We start from the raw sequence: 25,952 nt of genomic DNA on the forward strand, positions 1-25,952 counted from the left end.
ACCATCAACAAAACAACAAGACAGCCCACTGTATGGGAGAACATATGTGCAAATGTTATCACTGATAAAAGTTGAATCTCCAACATTTACAGGGAACTCATACCACTTAATAAAAGGAAGATAAATGATCCAATAAAAATATGAGAAACGGATCTAAATAGAAACTTTCCAAAAGAAGACAGAAGGAAGGCCAAGAGACATATAAAAACATGCTCAAAGTCACTAATTATCCGAGAGATGCAAATCAAAATGACAATGCGGTACCATCTCACACCTGTCAGAATGGCTATCATCAACAAATCAACAAACGACTAATGCTTGTGAGGATGCGGGGAAAAAAAAAAAAAAAACCACCCTCATACACTGCTTGTGGGAATGCAGACTGGTGCTGCCACTGTGGAGAACAGTATGGAGTTTCCTCAAAAAACTAAAAATGGAGCTCCCATTTGACCCAGTGATCCCACTTCTAGGAATATATCCCAAGAAACTAGAAACACCAATCAGAAAGGATATATGCACCCCTGTGTTCATAGCAGCATAATTCACCATAGCTAAGGTTTGGAAACAGCCTAAATGCCCATCAGCAGATGAGTGGATTAGAAAACTATGTTACATCTACACAATGGAACACTATGCTGCTATAAAAAAGAAGGAATTCTTACCATTTGCAGCAGCATGGATGGATCTGGAGAGCATTATGTTAAGTGAAATAAGCTCTGCAATGAAAGAAAAATACCACATGATCTCACTCATTTATGGAAAATAAAGAACATTATAACCTGATGAACAAAAAGTTAGATACAGAGGCAGTAAAGCATGGAACAGACTGTCAAATTATAGCAGGAAAGCAGGGCAGTATTGGGGAGGGGGAAAGAGATCAACCAAAGCACTTGTATGCACGCATATAAGCACACCAATGGACACAAGAGTCTGGGGGGTGTGGGATGAGGGCATGCCACAAGGGTTAGGGGAGGCTGGGGGAAGGTCAATGTGGGGAAAAAGGAGATATATGTACTACTATATGTAATACTTTAAACCAGTGATGGGCAACCTTTTGAGCTTGGTGTGTCAAACTTTGCCCCAAAAATGAGCATAACTCGGGTAGTGTGTCACTTTGAGGGAAAAAACATTATTTCGCAAATGTTTCATCCTCAGAAGCAGCAAATGTTTCATCCTCAGCATGCGGCCGCCTCAGCAGCAGCGTGTCATCAGAAATGGCTACATGTGTCAGTGCTGACACGCTTGTCATAGGTTCACCATCGCTGCTTTAAACAATTAAAAATAAAAAAGAGCATTATAAACTGTTGAACAAAAATAGATATAGGCAAAGAAGCATCAAACAGACTGTCAAACTACAGGTGGAAGGAAGGGGAGGGGTGGGGAGGTAAGAGATCAACCAAAGGACGTACATGCACGCATATAAGCACAACCAATAGATGCAAGACACTGGGGGGGTCAGTGCTGGGGGGTAGGGGAGGCCTGGTGTAGGTCAATGGGGGAAAAAGGAGACATATGTACTACTATTTGTAATACCTTAAACAATAAATAAATAAATATTTTTTAAAAAGAAGCAAAAAACAAAAATAAATAAATTTTTAACAAAGAAAGAAAATATTATGAACATTGCTTTGGATATTATGCCAACAAATTGGACAATCTGGATGAAATGAATAAATTCCTAGAAACATACAATCTTCCAAACCTGAATCAAGAAGAATCAGAGAATCTGAATAGACAAATTACAACTAGTGAAATTGAAGCAGTAATTAAAATACTCCCAACAAACAAAAGTCTTGGACTGAGTGGCTTCACAGGTGAATTTTACCAAACATTCAAAGAAGAATTAACACCTGTCCTCAAACTATTCGAATAAATCCAAGAGGAAGGAAGAATCCCACGCTCATTTTATGAGGCCAGCCTTATTCTAATTCCAAAGTCAGATAAAGACACTACAAGGAAAGAAAATTATACACCAATATCTCCAATGAACATAGATAATAGAATCCTCAACAAAATATTAGCAAACTGGATCCAGCAATACATTAAAAAGACCATACATCATGTTCAAGTGAGATTTATTCCAAGGATGCAAGATTGGTACAATATCAGAAAATTGTCTGTTTTTTAATGACCTAGGTGATTAAGTCAAATCCACCCAGATAATTTAACATTTTAAGCTAAACTCATTCAGAACTTTAATTACATGTACAAAAGTGAATTACAAAAATACCTTAATTATAATTTGATTAAGTAACCAGGGATCTGGTATCTTGTGTATGTGTGGGGGGGCGGTAAGGAGGGAGGGAGGGTCATCTTAGAATTCTTTCTATCATACAACCTAAATAATTTTTCTTTTTAAATTGAGGTAAAATTTACCTAAATTAAAATTCATCATTTTTACAATTAGAGAGTACAATTTAACAGCACAATATATTCAGTGTTTTGCAACCACCAGCCTGTATATTTCCAGAAAAATTTCTTCACCGAAAAGAAACCCTCATATCAATAATAAATTCAATAAAAAGGAAAAAAGAGAAACCCTCATATCTATTAAGCAATCTCTCCACATTACTCCCTCCCCACAACATCTGGCATCCACTAATCAGCATTCAGTCTCTGTGGATTTTCCTCTTCATGATATTTGTATCTTGCTTCTTTCACTTAACATAATTTTTTCAAACCTCACCTATGTTGTAGTATGTATCAGTACTTCATTCCTTGTTATCGATAATATTACAGTGTATGGATATGCCACATTTTTCTTCTTTTTAAAAAAAATATTTATTGTTGAGAGTTTTACAGATGTCCCCTTATCTGTCCCCATTGTCCCCTTCTACCTAGTTTCTGCCCTGTCCTAAGCTTTCACCACCCTATTGTTTGTGTCCCAGGTAATGCATATCCTATATAATAAAGATGTAATATGCAAATTGACCATCACACTCTCACAAGATGGCTGCCTATGACCAGGGTGGCAGGGGGGTTATTGAGGGACAACTAAATGACTGAACAAGCAGGCTGCATGGGGTGACCAGGTTGGCAGGGGGGTTAGTGAGGGATGACCAAATGACTGAACAGCAGGCTGTGTGGGGTGACCAGGCCAGTGGGGGGCTGTGAGGGGCAACCAGGCTGGCAGGGGGCCAATTGAGGGCGACCAGGCTGGCAGTGGGGGGCAGTTAGGGGCAACCAGCCTGGCAGAAAGAGGCAGTTAAGGGGAACCAGGCCACAGGGGGAGCAGTTGGGGGCAATTAGGCTGGTAGGGGGGCAGTGAGGGGCAACTAGGCCAGTGGGGGGGCAGTTGGGAGCGACCAGGTTGGCAGGGGGGTGGTTAGGGGTGCCCATGCCAGTGGGGGGGGGCAGTTAGGGGCAACCAGGCAGGCAGGCAGGCAGGTGAGCGATTAGGAGCCAGCGGTTCAGGATTGTGAGAGGGATGTCTGACTGCCGGTTTAGGCTCAATCCCTGGGACCAGGCCTAAACTGGCAGTTGGACATCTCCCGAGGGGTCCCAGATTGGAGCAGGTGCAGGCTGGGCTGAGGGGATTCTCCCCACTCCTGTGCAAGAATTTCATGCACCAGACCTCTAGTATGCATATACATTCTTTGGTTAATCTCTCCTGCTCCTCTTTGCCCCTACCCTCTGAGATTCATCAGTCTCTTCCATACTTCCATGCCTCTGGTTCTATTTTATTCATCAGTTTATTTTGTTCATTAGATTTCTTGTTCTTTTTATTTTTAGATCCAGTTGTTGATATACGTATATGCCATTTTACTGTTCATATTTTAGATCTCTTCTTCTTCTTCTTCTTCTTCTTCTTCTTCTTCTTCTTCTTCTTCTTCTTCTTCTTCTTCTTCTTCACTTTCTTCTTCTCCTTCAAGAAGACCCTTCAACATTTAATGTAATATTGATTTGGTTCATGTCAAGATGAATGCCTTTATCTTTTTCTTGTCTGTGAAGCTCTTTATTAGACCTCCAATTCTAAATGAGAGCTTTGCTGAGTAGAGTAATCTTGGTTGTAGTTCCTTGCTTTTCATCACTTTGAATACTTCTTGCCACTCCCTTCTGCCTTGCAAAGTTACATTGAGAAATCACCTGACAGTCGTAGGGGTGCTCCCTTGTAGATAACTAACTGCTTTTCTCTTGTTGCTTTTAAGATTCTCTCTTTGTCTTTGACTTTTGGCATTTTAATTATGATGTGTCTTGGTGTAGGCCTCTTTGGGCTCATCTTGTTTGGTACTCTCTGCAATTCCTGGACTTGTAAGTATTTCTTCCACCTGGTAAGGGAAGTTTTTTGTCATTATTCATTCAAATAGGTGTTCAATATCTTGCTCTCTCTCCTCCTTCTGATAATTCCATGATGTGAATGTTGCTATACTTGAAGTTGCCCAGAGGGTCCTTACACTATCTTCATATTTTTTTTTATTTTTGCTCTTCTGATTGGGTGTTTTTTTGCTTCCTCATGTTCCAAATTTCTGATTTGATTCTCAGCATCCTCTACTCTACTGTTGATTCCCTATAAATTATTCATTTCAGTTAGTGTATCCTTCATTTCTGACTGGTCCTTTTTCATGTCTTTGATGTTCTCACTAAGATACTTGAAAGTCTCACTAAGTCCCTCTCATTAAGATCCTTAAGCATCTTTATACCCATTGTTTTGAATTCTGTACCTAGTAGTTTGCTTGTTTCCATTTCATTTAGTTATTTTTCTGGCGATTTCTTCTTTCATTTGTGACATGTTTCTTTGTCTCCGCATTTTGGCTGCTTCCCTGTGTTTGTTTCTATGTATTAGGTAGAGCTTCTATGTCTCCTGGAATTGGTAGAGTGGCCTTGTGCAGTAGGTGTCCTGTAGGGCCCAATGGCTCAACCTCCCGTGTCACCTAAGCTGGGCACTCTAGGTGCACACCTGTGTGGGCTGTGTGCACAGTCTTGTTGTAGTTGAGTCTTGATTGCTGTTGGCGTCACTGGGATAAATTGACCTCTAGGCCAATTGGCTGTGAGGACCAGCTGTGACTAAAGCAAAAGAGCTGCTGTTCAGAAGACACACATATGGAGTAGGACTTCCTTCATTGGGGCTTTGGTGCTCACTGAGTCTGCCCCCTGAGTGGGTCACTCGTGGATATATAGAGTTGCAATCTGGGATGGTCTGAAGCTGTCCAATGGGTGCACTGGCTCTGGAGCCTCCTGGGAGGTGCCAAGTTAGCCACTGGCTGGGACCTACTTGGCAGGAGCTAGAGAGCTATCTGCAGATGTCTGCTACTTGTGTTGAGCTTGGAGATGAGAGGCCAAACTGTGAACCAAGGCAGGCTGCTGCTAGTGCTGGGCCTGGGGCCACTTATCCAGAGGTACAAGGCATACTGAGTCCAGCTGCTACTTGTTTGAGAGATTTTAGGAAAGTCTGAAGCCTGAGCCAGGACAGGCCATTCATATGGAAAAGCCACTGCAAGCAGCTTTTGTGGGACTATAAATTGGTTGGGGCGGGTCTCAGGAAATCACCGGGTAGAGTGAACAGTGTGAGCCAGGCTGATAGAAACTCAGATATGGCTGCCAGTCATCTCTGTGACAGTGGAGGTCTCAGCATAGAAACAATTACCCATGTGATCATCCTTGTCTAGGAGAAAGCGCCCCTGAGTTATTGCTCTGATGCCAGACAATCCAGTTCCTCCCTGTATGTCCCTGAATCCCCCCGCCCCCAAGTCACTGCCCCAGCGCTGGAGCTAAGAGGGAATGGGACCAGGTAAGTTCATATGCTGGCCCTTTAAGAGGAACTGCCTGTGTCTCCAGCAGCCTTGTGCCACTCATCCAGAATCCCTGCTGGTTTTTACAGCCTGAAGTTCCTGGAGCTTCCCTTCCTAGTTCTGGAACCCTGGGCTGAGGGGTCTAGTGTGGGGCTGGGACCCCTTGCTCCTCACTGGAGATCTCCAAAGCCAAGATATCCCTCCTGATTTAAAAAACACTACACATAGGTGTCTGACCAGGCAATTCTGCATCTCTGCCCCTCCTACCATTCTCAATGTGCTTTCTTCTTTAATTCTCTAGTTGTAGGACTTCCATTCAGCGAGATTTCAGGTGGTTATGAATGATAGTTGTTCTGTATTTTAGTTGTAATTTTATGTGGCTGTTGGAGGATGCAAGTACCATGTTTATCTGTGCCGCCATCTTGGTTTCTCTCTTGCCACATTCTCTTTATCCATGCAACAGCTAATGGACATTTGGGTTGTTTCCATCTGCTTGCTATTGTGAATAGTATTTCTATGAAAATTTGTATACAAATTCTTGTTTGTTTGAATACATGCTTTAAATTTTTTTGCTGACCATCTAGGAATGGTATTGCTGAGTCATATGGTAATTATATGTTGCAGTTTTTGTCAAGATAGATTTCAAGTCACTATTTCATTTATTTTTTGCACAATCTTTATTTCCTTATATCTTCTAATTTTTGCTTCAGTATGCTTTTTTAAAAAAGGGAGGTGGAAGCGGGGATGGGTGGAGGTAGGCAAGGGAGAGAGAGGGGGACACCTGCAATAATGTCAAAATTAAAAATTTTTAATAAAAAAAGAACAGAAAAATGTACATGTTTATAGCTATACATTTTCCTCTGACCACTGCTTTAGCTGCATCCCATAAATTTGGTATGTTGTGGTTTTATTTTCATTTTTCTCAAAGTATTTTCTAATTGCCATTGTGATTCTTCCTTGACCCATGCTTGTTTATGAGTACATTTAAAAATTTTCTTCATATTTGTAAATGTTCCAGTTTTTCTTCTGTTACTGATTTCTAGTTTTATCCATTGTTGTTGAAGATGTTTTGTATGATTTTAACCTTTTTAAATGTGTCAAGAGTTATTATGTGGCCTAAACATGGTCTGTCCTGGAGAATGATCTATGAATTCTTCTCAATGCACTTGGGAAGAATGTGCATTCTGGTGGTGTTGGGTAGTGTTCTGTATACTAGTATATCTGTTTGACCTACTGTCTTTATTATTATTATTAGAGATCAACTCTCTTCTTTGCTTTTATTCTTTTTTTTTCCTTTTTAAAAATATATTTTATTGATTTTTTACAGAGAGGAAGGGAGAGGGACAGAGAGCTAGAAACATCGATGAGAGAGAAACATCGACCAGCTGCCTCCTGCACACCCCCTACCGGGGATGTGCCCACAACCAATGTACATGCCCCTGACTGGAATCGAACCTGGGACCTTTCAGTCTGCAGGCCGACGCTCCATCCACTGAGCCAAACCGGTTTCGGCTTCTTTTTTTTCTTTTATTTTTTTTGACAATCTTGTTTATCAACTAACCAGTTTAGCATGAAGATTTTCTTTTATCCTATATAATAATAGACAAATATGCAAATTGACCATACCTCTGACACACCCACAAGCCACGCGCACAAGCCACACCCACCATCCAATCAGAGTGAGTATGCAAATTAACCCAAACCAAGATGCTACAGCCACAGAGAGCAAGGTTTCCTAGGTAACAGAGGAAGTCAAGCTTTCCGCCTGCCCTTGCCAGGCCTAAGGCTCCACTCAAGCTACAAAGTTTCAATTATAGAAGGTAAACAAATTCAAACAAATGGCGGCAGAATGGAGCTTGAGAGAGCAGGCCAGGGTTGCCGCCGGCAGCAGGGGAAGCAAAGCTTTCCGCACACCATGGCAGGGCCCACCCGCTTAAGGCAACAAAGTTTCAATTATAACCTCAACACAAATGGCTGCTGGCCTGGGAGGGAGCCCCAGGCTACAAAGTTTCAACTGTAGAAGGAAAATAAATTCCAGATACCAGGGCCTCCACTTGGGTTGCCAGGGGGCGTGGCCGGCCTGCAAACCACCACAGGCCCCTTGCTTAGGCCACCCCATGCCCCAAGGGAACCCCCACCTGATCCGGGATGCCCTTCAGGGCAAACCAGCTGGCCCCCACCCCTGTACCAGGCCTCTATCCTATTTAATAAAAGAGTAATATGCAGATTGATCATCACTGCAACACACAATATAGCTGCCCCCATGTGGTCAAAGATCCTGCCCCCATGTGGACACAAGATGGCCATCACAAGATGGCCAGCAGGAGAGGGCAGTTGGGAGGCACCCAGCCTGCAAGGGAGGGCAGTTGAGAGGGACCAAGCCTGCAAGGGAGGGCAGTTGGAAGTGATCAACCCTGCAGGGGAGGGCAGTTAGGGGTGACCAGGCTGGCAGAGGAGGGAAGTTGGGGGCAAACAGGCTGGCAGCAGAGTGGTTAGGGGGTGATAGGCTGTCAGGCAGAAGCGGTTAGGGGCAATCAGGAAGGCAGGCAGGCAGGCAGGCAAGTTGGGAGCCAGCAGTCCTGGATTGTGAGAGGGATGTCCAACTATCAAGACATCCCTTGAGGGGTCCCATATTGGAGAGGGTACAAGGCTGGGCTGAGGGACAACCCCCCCTCCATGCACGAATTTTCGTGCACCGGGCCTCTAGTTTGTACTATAAAAGAACACAGATTATTTTCAAATACGATATAGTCTCAAAAACTGACTATATAATAAGCCTCAAGAAGAAATCTCAACAAATTCAGTAATTAAAATCTTACAGGCCACTTTGTACTACTGACCACCATGAAATAGAATTAGAAAGCGATAACCAAAATGCAGTAAAATAAAACAACAAATGTCTTATATAGTCATGAGCTGCTAAAAGACAGGGATACATTCTAAGAAATGCATCATCAGGTGATTTTGTTGTGCAAACAAGCATCGAGTGCACTTATATAAATCTAGGTGGGACAGCCTACAACACACCTAGGCTGTATGTTAGCCTATTGCTCCTAGGCTACAAGCCTATGCAGCATGTTACTACATAAAACAATGGAAGATTATAGCAAGCAAGATATAAAATGATGCAATCAAGAGACATATGTACTACTATTTGGGATCGGGCCTAAATGGGCAGTCGGACATCCCTCAAGGGGTCCCATATTGGAGAGGGTACAGGCTGGGCTGAGGGACAACCGTCCTCCGTGCACGAATTTCGTGCACTGGGCCTCTAGTGTGTTTATAATTGAATTTATTGGGGTGACATTAGTTAATTAAATTATATAGGTTCGCAGTGTACAAGTCTATAATACATCATATATATATTGTATTGTGTGTTCACCATCCCAAGTCAAGTCTCCTTCCATCACCATTTATCCACCCATTACTGTCTTCTACCTCCCCCACCCACCTTTCCCTCTGGTAATCACCAAACTATTGTTTGTCTATGAGGTTTTTTTATTAATCTCTTTATCAGTTCCCCAACACCCTCACCTCTGACAGCTGTCAGTCAGTTTTCTGTATCTATGAGTCTGTTTCTATTTTTTTTAGTCTGTTTGTATTTCATTTGTTAGTTTATTTTGCTCATTAGATCCCACATATAAGTGAAATGATATGGCATTTGTCTTTTTCTGACTGAATTATTTCACTTAGCATAATAATCTCCAAGTCCATCCATGCTGTCAAAAAAGATAAGATTTCCTTCTTTTTTATGGCTAAGTAATATTCCATTGTGAAAATGTACCACAGCATTTTTATCTGCTCATGTATTGATGGGCACTTGGGCTGTACTTCCTCTGTCATTTCACTATCTAGTTCTATATCTCTTACATATATATTGTTGTTCTTCAATTCCTCATGAGTTCTTTCTTTTGTGTCTTATATATATACAATGGGTAGTACAATTAGTATCTTTAATTGATAACACTCTAGTTTGAATTAATACAAACTTAGTTTTGATAGTTTATATAAATTTTCCTTCTATACAGTTCCATTCATTCCCCTTTATGTTTTTTTATTGAATCTATTGGGGTGACATTGGTTCACAAAATCATACAGGTTTCAAGTGTACAACTCAATAAAACAGCATCTGCATATTGCATCATGTGCCCATCAGCCCAAGAAAAGTCTCTCATGTAGTTATTATTACAAAATACATATTTATACATTTTTTGCCCATTAACATATGTTTATAATTATAGGGAAAATAGAGGAGTTACAAACTAAAACTATGATAAAATGCTGATTTTTATTTTTTATCTATGTAGTTACTTCTACTAATGTTCTTTATTCATATGGCTCTGTGTCCAAATTTCTAATGTACTTGGTGGGCTAGAATGCAATATTTTATTAATTCAATGACCTAGTAGGTAGGTATTTAAGATGGAAGCCTGATGACAGGTATGTGAAAGATGTGATAAGGCCTATTCAATTCCTATTTTTTAAATCTTAGAAATATTTACTACATGCTTTCTGAAAAATAATGCAAATAATAAAAAGTGTGTGAAGTAACAATGTGGACACTGCCTTCCTCACTTTTACTGCCTCCCTTAGTCAATGGGAATCCCTTGAAAAAATCCTGTTAGTCAGGTATGTTCTCTGTTTCTGCCAGCCTCCAGGTATGACCTCTGGCTTAGTCACACTGACTCAAAGGCTCCTCTACAGAAACAACATGTGTTCCCGCTCATAAGGTCTTATTTACAACTCTCTAGGACTACATTGACATATGTAACTGCTAGAAACTGCCCCAGTTTGAATGGTGAGTCAGGGCCTTTGGTCCTGGTCCTGTTGGCTCATGGTTGGAAAGAGTAATCCAGGATATACAACATACAATATATAATATCAGTTACAGAACAAGCAACATCACTATTTATTTTGAAAAGAAATAAGTATTCTGGGTGGGACAAATACACAGAACAACTTGTCCTTTGGGTGGTAGTGTTAACCCTGTACAAGGTCAGCTTTAGCTTCCTGACATGCTGTACCTCTCATCTCAGTCACAGGCCAGAGTAAAAAGGATTAGGATGATGAATCCAGTGGCTCCTTTTGAAGTTTTTGTTTTCAGGGCCATAAATGACTTCATAAAGGCCTCTTCTGGGACCTTGATCCAGCCTATAAGAAGTGAAGTGAAGAAAGGGAGTTGGGAAATCATCAGTGCCAGGAGTCCTGAGTTTTATTCCAAAGCTACCCAACTTCTGCTTTCTTGCCCTGTATTCCACAATCCCACCTTGGGAAGAGCAAAAACCTATGTGGCTCTGATGTAGTCCTAGTGGTTGTCCTAAAGGAATCTGGAGTGTATGAGGGCAAACAACATCCATTAATACTAAAGTGGAGATACTCTCACAGCACAGTGACATTTCCTAATCTATGTCACAAAAATGCACCTTTCAATGTCCTGTGACATATGCCCCAGAATGAGCACTGTGGCACATTGTGTTTTGGGGAAACCTCTTGTAAATCTAAATGTCAATAATGGGAAAGGGTTCATGGAATTCAGAATATTACTATAGATGTGTTCAAAGCACAAAGGCAGTTAAATTTATACTAAGAGAAAAAGATATTCTGGGTACTGAGAAATAAAAAAGGTGAATAAATACCTATAGTGGTAAGAATAGTAGAACATCTTTTTAGAGTAAAATTTGCTTTTATACATAGTAACTTATTTAAGATGTATTTACAGAGATTTTTTTAAAAATAAATTATCTATGAGTTCTCATTCTTTACTCCCCTGATCCTCTCAACTGAGTCTTAGCCCTGTATATAACAATAATTACCTTTTAACACCAAACAAGTTCATCTTAGACTGATGAAGAACATCTGTATCATTTCTAGCTGCTCCTGGGAGAAGTTGGGCATGGAACTGGAGGAGGGCATGGGTGGTAACTTGGAGAAAGTACTCTGTGTCTCTTCAGGGCTGATACTTTTCACAATCAGGTCATTATTGCAGATTTTTTTTACTTCACACAACTGTGGGAGCTGAGTAAGTAAATTCTGTAACTTTGTCTTCTGAAATAAGAAGACCAAAGTTCAGACAGCCAGAAAGAGAAGCTAGATTTAAAATGGGGAAGAAGAGAAACAAACCATAATACATAAGCACAAGCTGGAGGCCTTGATGGCAGACTGAGTTTGTTCTCAGTTTGCCATAGTTAATGGCATGGGTGTCATGCAGAATCTGAAGCCCTTTACCATATATATAAATACACATGCCAGATCAAGGAATCAGAAAAGCAAAGAGGATTCAGGGGAAAATTGGAGAAGTTGCATGCTTGGCCAATGTCTCACACTGTTAAGGTGAACCAGCCAATAAGCAATGTCTGAGCACTACAAAGAGGCAATGTCTTTGCTTCCACTCTCAAAATCTCTCATCATAATCTCTCTTGTGACTCACTCTAAAAACAGACATACAGGTAAGTGAATCTTTGAAAAATGTAGTCCATTCTACCCAGGTTGACATATTTAAAACAGACATAATATGATTTCATTTATAAGACATTCTGGTGCCCAGGCAGTATGGATCAGCATTTGAACGTCGACCTATAAGCCAGGAGGTCACGGTTCAATTCCCAGTCAGGGCACATGCCTGGGTTGCGGGCTCGATCTCCAGTGTGGGGTGTGCAGGAAACAGCCGATCAATGATTCTCATCATTGATGTTTCTATCCCCCTCTCCCTTCCTCTCTGAAATCAATAAAAATATATTTTTTAAAAAGACATTCTGGTAAAGGTAACCTACAGGAATAGAAAACTGATCAGTGGTTTCCAGGGGCTGGGACTGTATAAAAGTTGTGACTACAAAGTGGCATGGGAAAATGTTTTGACTTGGTAGAAATTCTGTATCACATCATCCCCACTGAAATAAGGGTGATCATGTCAATGGCAGTATCTCCCATCTCATCTGTGACCTAAATGTGTCAACTGCTTTGGAATACTTCAAAGATTAATATGCCATCCTTATCAAAACGTTCTCCAATGCTCTGGGAAAAGGAAAATCCTCTCAGTCCCTAGCAGCAGCTTCTTGATCCACTAACACATTGACTTCAAAGGCATTTCAAAATATATGACCAAAGGTGATAACTTTTACAACTATTTTACCCTTGCATGTTATAGAATACATTTGTAGTCGTATATATTTTACAATCCAACTTGTTGAAAGTTCCGATATTGCATTTTGTATTACACTTTTAGTTTATATCTCATATCTGTGGTGAAATGATTTTTTGTAGGATTGGGTGAAATTCAAATGTAAATTCACACATAAATATACAGTATTAGATACTTTTATAAGCTAGAAATAATGCATTATTGATTAATATAAATTAAAAAAAAAAACTAAAGGAACCAGAACTGGTAAAACAGCCAAATATCAGGAATTTTACCTTAGTTATTAAAAAGTTATTAGGTAATATAACAATCATGAAAATGCATCACTCAGATCTAATTAGTAGTGAGCATTGTTTACTGATGGTCCCAGCTGCTGTCCCTCTGAATTTACCCCCACATTCATACTGAGGCAATGCATCCCATGAGCTGATCCCTGCCAATAACTGGTGCTAATGTACTTGCATTTCTGTAAGATGTGAGACTTCTCTAACCAGAGTCTTTGGCTCCAGGTCTCCCCTTCAGCCTGGCTTAAACCTTAGGATGTCACTACAGTCTAACTAAGGCTCTTCCTGTTAAATCCTCCTTCCTTTACTTCCCTCCACCAATATCAGACCTGCATTGTCATCTGAAGGCTCTCCCCACCTTCTCCCATTTCCTCCCTTTTAGCATTCATGGTGTTTTGCCGGAAGCCAATTCCAGCATGTCAGCAAGGGCTGAATCATCTGGGGTGGCTGAAAGGCATTTCCATAAACTTAAAGGGATGCATAAATTGATTGCTTGCTGCCAGAGAGCTCAGGGCATCTTAATCTACATGTTATTGCCTCCTACTGGCCAAACACCTGAACAGCCACAGGCAATTCCTCAATCTGACAATGGACTCTGTAGACTAACCCTGACCTTTGATGTATATCTCCACCTTGCCTTAGGACAAATTGTGTTAATAAAAAGCAAGGGGTCCTGAGACAAGGAGAACTTGGTTTCTTTAGCCAGGCTCCTCTGTCCCCGCCCCCCAAATGCCTTTAAAATTATGTTTCATCTCTGGACTCTTTATTAATTTATTCACAGCCCCTTCTCCAGGTTTCCTGAACCCTTCTAGATGCTGGATCAAGACCACCAGCATTAAATGGCGCCCAACATGGGGCATTAGTGTTTACTCCATTTAATCCCTTAATCATCTATTCCCATTTGGACAGCTATTTCTCAGAGGACAGTGCTAACACAAATTGTCCAAGAAAACTGGTGGTAAAGTGGGGTTGGGTTCTGGCTCACTGCTCACAGGCAAATAAAAAAAATAACCTGAGTGGCATGAGGACACAGAGAGTCCCTACCACAAGATGGCCAAATGGCTAGATATTTTATCAGTCTTGAGGTGGAAAAAAAGCCTGCATGATAAAAACATCCTTGCTGGAATACGGGCATTTTAAAAGCTAGGAAAGGGATAATACCTATTAGGAGAGTGGAGTTGTCTGCTTACTAGTTGGCTAAATTTATTAATACCCTGCAGAGGAAAAATGAGAGCTAAAGGTCATCAACAAGTATCAGAATCTGAGAGCATTGCTGGTAGCTTTTGCAGTGAAAGGGCAGAAAAAGCTGAGCATCAGACTTTGTAATTGATAGAGATACAGAGCTTCAGATACATTTAAGTCAAGCATGTCAAACTTGAAGCCCGCGGGACGCGTGGACTCACAATGAATATTTTTGTGGCCCCGCCAATATAACGATATGTAAGAAATGTTTTAATAAAAATTTTCTGACTTAATTTTTACAATATCCTGTTATACATAATTATTAATAACTAACTACAATGTTTGCTAATGACTGATTACTATAATCATGTTGCATTCATTTCCTTTATGTGCCTTATGCGCAGGTGCATCATTTCTCTCCACTAATACTAGCAGCGAATATTTTAACAGCCAATTGCCACATCATTAGTCTTGGACTGACTTGTTTGGTGTGTGTGACAGGAAATATTTTGCTTTCAGACAATAAGAAAAATGGGTTTATTTGCATTGTGCTTATTAATTTGTGCAGTTATTTGGTGTCTGGTAAGTTAATGTTCAAGAAAAAATTAATTTTTATTAAAACGTTCTATTATTTCATCTTAATGATTATTCATTAATTTCAGCCCTTTGTATTCAGCATGTTTCTATTGAAATAAACCTAGTTTCTCTGAAACTTTTGTTTTCTTTCGGCCCACATAAACTTAAACCTTGTTTATTTGGCCAATGTTAGCCTTTGAGTTTGACATGCTTAATTTAAGTACTCAGGCAAGGCAAGTGTTATATTAATGTCAGGACTTTGGTTGAAAAAATATGGGATTTGGAAATATGAAGGCAACATCTGGATGTATACCTCTAAGCACATCCTTGAGGATGTTGGTTTTGCAGATTACTTTGAACCTCAGAAATTGCAAAAATAGCCCATGATTGTTTAGTTACAATACACTCCCCTATATTTCCATCACCTCAACAATGCAACAGGTACTACCCTCCGAAGCTTCTTCTACACAAGGCTGCCAGACCATTAATTAATGTTGTCACAGCATGAACTAACTGTGGGTATTCTGAGCTTCATAAGGAAGGAAAGAAATTTGACATTGAAGTTGCTGCATGTAATAATTGCCTAGCATGTACCAGTAAGAGCTAGGGAAATACTCCCAGGATTGGGTTCTACAGGTACTTGATCAAGGTAGCCAGAATATAATACTGGATAAGCAAGAATTCATTTACTTAGGATCACTTTCTGGGGACATAAGATTTAATACCAGGAAGGACCCCAAGAGATAGGGCAAATTTGCTGTTAATGCGGTCCTTAGAAGTATTGAGAAAGCAATGATCTATGCTGAATTAAATGGAAATGCCTGAGGTACTGGTATACAAGAGAGGGAAAATAATGCAAAGTCTCATAAAGGTGGCCTGGATGAAATGACTATTTTATAGGAGAAGAGAAGACCCAGCTAAGGATAATGTACCATAGAAGGGCCCAGAGGAAATACTATTCATCTGGACCAGTGATGGGCAACCTTTTGAGCTTGGTGTGTCAAACTTCGCCAAAAAACTGAGCATAACTCGGGTAGTGTGTCACTTTGAGGAAAAAACATTATTTCGCAAATGTTTCATCCTCAACATGCGGCCACCTCAGCGGCCGCGTGTCATCAGAAATGGCTACGCGTGTCAGTGCTGACACGCGTGTCATAGGTTCGCCATCACTGATCTGGACCATCAGGAATGTGCTTCTAAGAGGAATACCAGCATCACTAAAATATTCAGTGGTGGTTTTCCTCTGTAGACCAGGAATGATGGTGGGAAGCACAATCACAGAGCTGAGCTTATTAATATCCATGGGATAAAGGCATATCTTAAGTGCCTGAAGCCAAGAGGTCAAAATTATAGAAACCAGCAACATCAGTGGGGAATCAAAAGGGGGTTTACTCACAAGGAGTTGTGAATATGATGAATGGAACATGAAGTCCCCAGGAGGAATATAGCCAAACAACCTAAGAGTGTGTTGCTTAATATCTACAAGCTGAAAAAAAGACAAGAGTGTTGGAGAAGAAGGGTGATGGAGGTTTCCCCAATAACATCATGCTTCTTGCTCTGTTTCTGGACCTAGTTCAATTTTCAGATCCAGAACACATTTATTAAAGAGGGAGCAATGTCTTTAGAAGGAAGAACCCTGCAATATCACAATAAGTATATACTATAATGATTCTGTTAGTCCTTCTCTAAAAGGAGCTATGGCTATGCCCTCAGTTGACTGTATACAAGGGAAATGAAAATACCAAGACATTTCAACAACTATTGAATGCAGAGCCTGAGTTTGACTTTGATATCTGGAGACCTATGAATCATCATGGCCTAACTGTTAAAGAGGGGGCATACAGAGACTAGGTAATAAATTTTAAGCCTCACAATAACCACAAAGCAAAAATCTTCTATAGGCACACAAAAAATAAAGAGAAGGGAATCATAGAATACCACCATGAAAAATCATCAATTTACAAAGGAAGACAATAACAGAGGAAGAAACAAAGAAACTACAAAATATCCAGAAATAATTAATAAAATGGCATTAATAAGTTCTTACCTATCAATAATTACTTTACATATAAATGGATTGAATTCCCCAATTAAAAGTCATAGAGTAGCTGAAAGGATAAAAATACAAGACCTAACTATATGCTGTTTACAAGAGATATTTTCAACTTTAAGGACACATATAGGTTCAAGGTAAAGTTATGGAAAAAAATATTCCATGCAAATGGAAACCAATAAACTGCAGGGGCAGAAATACTAATATCAGAAAAAAATAGACTAACTCAAAAAATGTAACAAGATACAAAGAAGATCATTCTATAATGACAAAGAGGACAATTCATCAAGAGGATATAACAATTACCTATACTAATAAAAGGGTAATATGCTAATTAGACCAGACATCTTCCAGACGTCCTTCTAGACAAAGCCACGGTGGCAGGGGCCGAGGCAGAGGCAATTAGGGGCAGGGGAGGGCAATCAGGCTGGCAGGGGAGGACGATCAGGCTGGCAGGGGAGCAGTTAGGGGGCAATCAGGCCAGCAGGGGAGCAGTTAGGGGACAATCAGGCCAGCAGGCAGAGGCTGTTAGGGGCAATCAGGCTGGCAGGTAGAGGAGGTTAGGGGCAATCAGACAGGCAGGCAGGTGAGCAGTTAGGAGCCAGCGGTCCCGGATTGAGAGAGGGATGTCTGACTGCCAGTGGGATTAGACCTAAACCAGCAGTCAGACATCCCCCAAGGGGTCCCGAATTGGAGAGGGTTCAGGCTGGGCTGAGGGACGCCCCCCCCCCCCCCCCCCCCCCGTGCACAAATTTCATGCACCAGGCCTCTAGTAAATATATATACACCCAACATCAGAGCAGCTAAATATATTAAGGAAATACTAACAGATCTTAAGGAAGAAATAAATAGCAATACAATAATAAAAGCATACAGTCCTCGCTGGTTTGACTCAGTGGATAGAGCATCGGCCTGCCGACTGAAGGGTCCCAGGTTTGATTCCAGTCAAGGGCATATGCCCGGGTTGTGGTCTCAATCCCCAGTAGGGGACATGCAGGAAGCAGCCAATCAATGATTCTCTCTTGTCATTGATGTTTCTATCTCTCTCTTCCTCTCCCTTCCTCTCTGAAATCAATAAAAATATATTTATTATAATAATAATATTAAAAGCATACAAAAAGAAATTAAACTGTCCCTATTTGCCAATGACATGATTTTCTACTTAAAATATTCCAAGGAATCTGTACAAACTCCTAGAACTAATACATGTGTTTAGCAAGTTGGTGGGATACAAGACCAACACACAAGAGGAAAAGGGGGGTGGAAGGAGGTAGGATAAGGCAAAGGGGGGATAAAGGATGATGAAAGGAGAGTTTATATAATCCAATATACACATTATGTATTATAGAATTATACAATTGAAATCTATATAATTTTCTTAACCAATGTCACTCCAATAAATTACATTTTTTTACAAATTAAAAGTCAATCACATTTGCCTGGCTGCAGTGGCTCAGTTGGTGTGTTTTTTTAAAAGCTATTTTTAGTTTAATTTCCAAAACATATAAAGAGTTCATACAACTCAACACCAAGCAAATAAACAACCCAATCACAAAGTAGGCAGAGGACCCGAAAATACACCTCTCCTAAGTAAACATATGAACAGCCAATAGATATATGAAAAGATGTTCAACCTCACTGGCAATGAGGGAAATTCAAATCAAAACTACAATGAAATACCACCTCACATTTGTTAGAGTGGCCATTATCAACAAGACAAGCAATAACAAGTGTGGAGGGTGGGTTGTGGAAAAGAGGGAACCCTCATTCACTGCTGGTGGGAATGTAGACTGGTACAACCACTATGGAAAGAAGTCTGGTGATTCCTCAAAAAGTTAAGAATACAGCTACCTTGTGACCTAACAATCCCTCTCTCGGGTATGTATTTGAAATCATGTATTCACACAGATACTTGTACCCCTACGTTCATTGCAGCATTATTAATGGTGGCCAAGACATGGAAACAACCAAAGTGCCCTGTGATAGAGGACTGAATAAAGAAGATGTGATACATATACACAATGGATACTACTCAGCCATAAGAAAGATGAAATAGCGCCCAACACAGATGGACGTTGAGAACATTATACTAAGTGAAATTAGTCAGAAAAAGCTAAGAACTATGTTATTTCACTCACATATAGAATATAAAACTGAAAATCGTGAACACAAACAGCAGTGTAGTGATTGCTAGAGGGAAGAAGGTAGGAGGAGAAGGGTGTCCTAATATATGGTGACAGGAGAAGAGGACTTTGGGTGGTGGCCACATGGTGCCATTTTCAGATCTTGTAACATAGAAACCCACACATGAAACCTATATGTTCATGTTGACCAATGTCACCCCAATAAATTTAATTTTAAAAAGAAAAATGATAATAAATCATGCCATTGATCCCTTCTTTAGAAGCCCTTTAAATTTCAGAAGTTTGGAAAAGAATAAAGTGTAGAGTCTGTTCTCCAGCCTTAATTCTGTATTGTCTCTCCTCTCTAGCTCTTCTTTTCATTCTTAGGTTTCCTATGGAAGAAAGTATGATCAGACATAGTTGATAAATTCAACCCAGAGCCATTGCAGTGTTCCCTTCATTCCAGTGAATGTAAGAAAGGATGGTGAAGCTTGATGATGGGACAGAGGAAAGGTAGAGAGACCTGCCTCAGATGGGGTCATTGACCTCTGACATTATTGTTGTTGCTTCAACCCCTGTAGTTTCACCATGTGCAAAACAGGGCCCGGTTCTTTGTCCAGGATGCTCGCACTGCCTTGGCAATGAAGGATGTCAGCTACAAGATTTGTGATGAGGAGAACCGAAAGGTGTGTGCTGAGGTCTTTATCTGTCCTTAGTCCTGGGACAGGAGGACAGGCAGAGCTGGTCACCTTCTGTAGTACTGGAGTTCCTGGTTCTAACCCAGCCTTTTGTTCCTACAGATGCTTGTCTTTGTCAATACTTCTTCTGTACCCTACTCTGTACAGAATAAGCTAGAGCTAGAAGAAATGGAGCAGCTAACGGTAATGCAGACTCAAGGCATATGTGTGGCCACATTCAGACCCACCTGCTCCTCCTCTAGCCCCTGACTTCCCTGTTTACAACACAGCCTCAGAGTGCTCTCTCTCTCTCTCTCTCTCTCTCTCTCTCTCTCTCTCTCTCCTCCCTCTCCCCCTCTCTCTCTCTCTCCCTCCCTCTCTCTCTCTGCAGCTGTCCATGAGCACACAACATGATATGTCTCAGAAAGCTCTTGATCTTCGTAAGCTTCCCCTTGACCCAGGTACAATGGACAGCAGTAATTTTAGGGCAGGTGAAGGCAGAGGGTTCTCCCTGGGGCTTAGCAATGGTAATAAAGGAGGACTTGGCCGAAACTGGTTTGGCTCAGTGGATAGAGCGTCAGCCTGCGGACTGAAAGGTTCCAGGTTCGATTCCGGTCAAGGGCATGTACCTTGGTTGCAGGCACATCCCCAGTAGGAGGTGTGCAAGAGGCAGCTGATCGATGTTTCTAGCTCTCTATCCCTCTCTCTTCCTCTCCGTAAAAAATCAATAAAATATTGTGGTTTTTTTGTTTGTTTTTTGTTTTTTAAAAAGGAGGGCTTGGCACTGCCCTTAGACCCCTCACAACCTCCTGATTTCCAACTCTTGGCTTCCTGAAGACTTGGTGCACCATGACATTGATATAATTCTGAACAGAAGAAATTGCATGGCTGCCACCCTGCAGATCATTGAAGAGAATTTTCCTGAGGTGGGGCATTAGATCTAGTGCTGGTGTTATGGTAGAGGGTGGAACAGATGGAATGGAGGGAAGATTTGTCTCCAAGCTCTTAGATAGTAACCATCACTCTAACTCATCTTTCCCAAAGCTGTTGTACTTGAACATGTGCAAAAACAAACTGTACCAGCTGCATGGCCTGCCTGACATTATACAGATGGCACCCACAATGAACATCCCAAATCTTTCAAAAATGAGGTGAGAAGGAGCCAAATAAAATTTGGATTGAGTTTGGGGTGTAGTGGCATCAGAGTTAGGGCAGGAGGTAAGCAAAGATCAGAGTGATGGAAGGAGGTAAGCCAGTGGGAGAGAGAAGGGGCTGTGGGTGCAGTGACATGGATTTTCCTCTTCCCTTGTACTCTTTTTCTAGTATTCTTTTGATATTTCTCAGCTGAATTCAGCTTGGGAGTGGGAGAATATCAAAGGCCTGAAGCTCAAAGAGCTGTGGCTGGAAGGGAGCCCCTTGTGTGACACCTTCCCATCCCAGCCCACCTAAGGTTGGTGATAACCACTGCCACTCTTCCTGGGAATCATTGCCCCCTGGGAGACTGAACTGACTCTGAGAATGCATGTGTGCAAGAAGCTACAACCCTTGTCCTCTGGAAGGACCACCGACCCCACTCTCTCTTCTTTCTCCATTTCCCTTACCAGTGAGGAGTTTCCTTCTTCTGACCTGCTCACCTGTTCTCCTGGTCTGAGGTAAGTTCCCCACTCGTTTGCACCTAGCTTTCTCTAGCATGCCCTCCCAAGAGTGTGCTCCAGGAGCATCAAGACCAGGAGGGTCCAGCCTTGAGCCCGATGTGGTTCCCTGCACCGAAAAGGGCCCAGGGTCTCATGCTGAGAAAGCCTTCCTACTGGGTGCTGAGATGGGGCTTCCTTATCCTGCCCTGAGAAGAGCCCTGTTTCCCGTACACCAAAAGGATGGCTGCCATGATGACATCTGTTCCTCTGACCCACTGCCACGAGCCGAGCCATCCTTAGGGGGAAAAAAAGTTTCCCTGAGTTTAGAGGCCAGAAGTGAGCCACCAGCAGTGAACAGAGGGCCTCTGGAGACAGCAGTGGAAGGCAGAGGGCAGAGTGGTTTGAGGAGACAGAAGGACAGTCCTCTCATGGGCACTGCCCCTCCCTCCATACATCATTTCAAATGCCTGGCCCTTCAGAGGAACCCTGAGTAGCCTGACATGAATAGGATTCCTCAGGCCAGGAATCATCTAAGACAGGCACAGATGCACAGTGGCCATGAGGTGAGAAGGCAGTGATTTTAAGAGGGGACCACAGACCGCCCCCCCCAACCAAAGCTCAGCTGGGGCCTGATGCTTTACTCCTTCTGGGAAGGTCTCTTGATCCTGTGGCTGGTGTGTTTCCCCTGCCTAGTTTAGACTGAGCTCCCATGTGTGACAAAGGCTCCACTGGTTTCCTATGGGCCTCAGGCCAACAGGTGCATGTTTCCTGTTAGAGAGTGGGAATTTTTTAGCTCTACTGAGGCCGTGGACTATGCCCCAGATAGAGATGTCAGTGCTGACACTAGGCCAAGCCTTGAGATATGGTCTCATGGCCTCTTCCCAGCACGGAGGCCTTCTTTCATAGAACACTGTCAGCTTTCTGAAGAACAGGATGACCCTGTGAATAACATGGTCGTCATTGGCATGATCCTGACATTGCTTGGGAAAAACTGTTTTGTCTTGGGTTACTTGTTCTGCAAAAACCGGATGTGGTTAATGTGCTTAAAAGCGGTCCTACACAAAGGGTCGCTGCTGCTCTCTGGTCTCCCTGAGTGGAGAATGGCAGAGCAGTCGCCGGGTCACCTGGCCACCCGGCTAATAAAGGCTCCTTAAATTTTAATTTGGTCTGGGCTCCAGTGATCGTTCACTCGCATCTGCTCCACAACATTTCCCATTACTAACTGGATATCCAGGGCCAGCCAGGGGCAGGTGAAGGAAAGGGCTGCTGCAGGGGAGCCATGTCCCCATTCTTTTCTCTTCTTCCATGACCCACCCCCACTGCCAGGGAAAAGCTTCTTTCCCTTCCCTTTGCTTTGCTTTCTCTTTCTCCCTTGTCTCTACACTCCTGGGTCTCCACAATCCCCGCTATCGTTACTTCCTTTCTGTCTTCATCCCTCTCCCTTCCCCACCCTGCCACCTTAATCCTCCATCTCTCACCTCCCTGCCCCAGTGTTCTTGGGAGTGTCCTGGTCTTGGAAGGATTCTGGACCCTCAGTGAGGTAACAGAGCCCTAGGCTCCCATCCCATTCCTTCTCTCTAGAGTGTTCACTGGGGACTTGGAGAACGGAAGGGAGACAGGGAGGGGCAAGAATCTTGGAGCCTGGGCTGCAAAGGCTGCTAGTTGTGGCACTAGAGAAGGGAGTCAGAGTTGTTTAGGTGGGAACTACCTAAAGAGGAGGATCAAGAGTGAGAAAGGAGAGCTAGAGAGAAGCTTCACAACCCGGAACCATGAATCCTTTTTATTTTTGGATTTGGACAGTTCCATCAGGGATGATTTCCCAGAGTTGTTATGGCTGGTAAGTGCCTTCATTCATCATCTTCTCTTACTAACTTGATTACCTCCACACCTGCCCTCAAGCCCTTTGAGTTCTGCCTAGATTACATGTTTGTATCAGACCATTATCCATATTGGGGGATATGAACTTCTGAAAACGACATGAACGTGATCTCTGGAAAAATGTTCTACACACAAACACATACACGCACACACAGGCAAAACTGCATATAACAGAGATTTCCAGGACCTCATGATGCAGATGCCCACTGTAATCTTGCCATGAAATTTACAGGATCCTTTCATTCCTGACCTCTTACCTTCACCATCTCCTGGGCCCATCCTTTCCCCTAATCATCCAAGACCACCTCCCTGGTCTATACTGCTGACTTCCTCTTCTCTTTTTCAGGATGGCCAGGAGTTAGTTCTACTAACTACCATTGACATTGATAGACACCACTTAATAAAGCTTGCAAAATGAAAAAGAAGGATCTAACATCATTGGGGGTATTGTAAGGGAGGCTTTATCAGCGACTTGGTCTCAAATGTATTTGATTCCAGGAAAGTTGTAACGGATCTGGTGTTCTGAAGACTCAAGACCTGCAATTCATGCAGGAGTAAGTACCCCTGAAAGTTTTAAAGTCCCCTTTGAGGTTCTTTCCATTGAGGTAGACTGTATTAATTGTCCCCTCACAGATATTAATTGATCTATGACTCTGGAGATCGACACTGTCTTCTCTGTGCTTATCAAGATGAGGTCTGCTGCTCCCTGAGCATTCCTTTCATGCTGGACAACCCAGCCCATGAGTATCACAGCTCAGACTCTCATTCTGGGGGTAGGGAGTGTCTCTCCAGTAGAAACTTGTCAGCTGATTCAAACACCCCCACTGGCCAGACCACCACACCCTGTTTTGTTTTTTCTCCTAGAAGCAGCTTGTTTGAGTACTTCAAGGATAACAGGAATATGAAGAACCTCCAGGACCCCAGTGCATGTGGGATGTGGAAAATTGGTCAGTCATAGGACCCAGAGTGCAGCAACCCTGACTTTTGCTGTCCTTCCCCCACATATTTGGCATTTTTCAGCTGCTGAAACATACACAACACAATGTGACATTGTGAGTTCCCTCTGTGTGTTGCCCAAAACTCAGCATGACCTCAGCTCCTTCGTGGTGGACGTGTGGTTCCAGTTAGTGAGTACCTACTTTCTCCCTCAGGCAGGCCCAGAAAGACACAGGTGTAAAAGGTGCTGTGCCTGCACTCTTTTTTTTTCTTTCTTTTTCTTTTTCAGGAAAGGATGCTCTGCTTCTCTGTCAATGGGGTAAGGAGTCCTGGCTGAGCTCTATCTCAGAATTCTCACAGCTTTCCTGATTTCTTCCCTTTCCTTCCTATTTCTTCTGTGTTATTCTGCCTCCACTCTGCCCCTAAAGAGTAACCTGTGTTATTTTTAAATCATAAATTCAATAAAAATTTAGAAATATATTCTGCACTGCCAAAAGAAAAAATTAAAATGTGAAAGCAGGAAGAACATATTTGCAAACAATATTGCAGATTTTGTGCTAATATGCCTGTATATAAAGGACTTTTGCTAACCAGGAGCAAGAGAGACAAAGATATCAAAATTAATTAAGAAGCAAAATTTTTCTCCAATAAATGTTTGCAAGAAGCCAAACCACATTGCCCAAAGAAATATTCAGAGATGCTACAATTAGTAAAAATCCAATTTGCATAAAATCATTTATATGATTGAAAAATTTAAATAAATATTCATATGCACACACACAAATATATATATATATGCATGTGTACATATGTATATATATGCATGTGTATATATATGTATATAAAACCTGAAAATATTTTAAGATAGGTAAACACCAACCTTACACATCTAGAAAATGTGCACCAATCTATTTAAAGTGGGTTTCTTTGGGTCATGTTGAGAGGATCATATAGATGAAAGATATGGGATGATTTTATTTTCTAAATATATATTTAATAGTGTCTAATATTTTGTAATTAGGCAAATTTGTTGAGACATTTGAAAATATCTAACATGTTGAAAAAAATTCCTATATTTACTTAGAAAAATTTTCATGTTATATTGTTTTACAAAAAATTATAAAAATACAGTTTGACAGTTTATGTATATGTATGTGTTTTTTGTCTTATGTTTCCCTCATTCCAAATATGCACATTCTTGAGTGCTTATTTTTCTTCAGCTCATTCGGAGGTTGGATGTCCTCCTTCAGGGCATAGAAACCCAGGAAGGCACTGCTGCTGCGGGAGGGAAGTGGCTGAAAAACAACAGTTAAGTTCTGGCTAATTCATTGGAGCTCAGGCCCTTATCTCACTCTCTTCCCCTTAGGAAGCCTTCAGGTCAGGCCTTCAAAGCTACAATTCTGGCTGTGGCCACTAAGGGGGTAGCTTCTCCCCATGCAACATCCCTTTCGACTGCCCCCCCTGCCCCCCCCCCCCCACACACACACACCCCAGCCACCCAAAGGAAAAGGTATGGGTTTTTTTTTCTACTCTCATTCCGGTGCCCCACCAAACTGTTTGCTATTTTCTTCATAAATTTCAGTTCATCCCCAAGTATGACCTCTCTAAGGTGAACTGGAGTTATTTTTGCCATATGACTATTTACAGATCTTTAACTTTGTCTTTATTTAAATCAATCTTATATATTTCACCGAGAGTTTATTAAAGCAATGCAAGGTGGAATAATGTCCATTCTATAAAGC

The 25,952-nt window shown here is 41.7% G+C and overlaps 1 pseudogene; it reads left to right on the plus strand.

Annotated features, from left to right (window-relative positions):
* LOC103302190 (nuclear RNA export factor 2-like) overlaps positions 1-25,627 on the plus strand; it is a 57,690-nt pseudogene extending 32,063 nt beyond the window's left edge.
* The last annotated feature ends 325 nt before the right edge of the window (positions 25,628-25,952 follow it).

This window comes from Eptesicus fuscus, chromosome 1, assembly GCF_027574615.1.
Source record: "Eptesicus fuscus isolate TK198812 chromosome 1, DD_ASM_mEF_20220401, whole genome shotgun sequence".
In the NCBI taxonomy this organism is placed as follows: domain Eukaryota; kingdom Metazoa; phylum Chordata; class Mammalia; order Chiroptera; family Vespertilionidae; genus Eptesicus; species Eptesicus fuscus.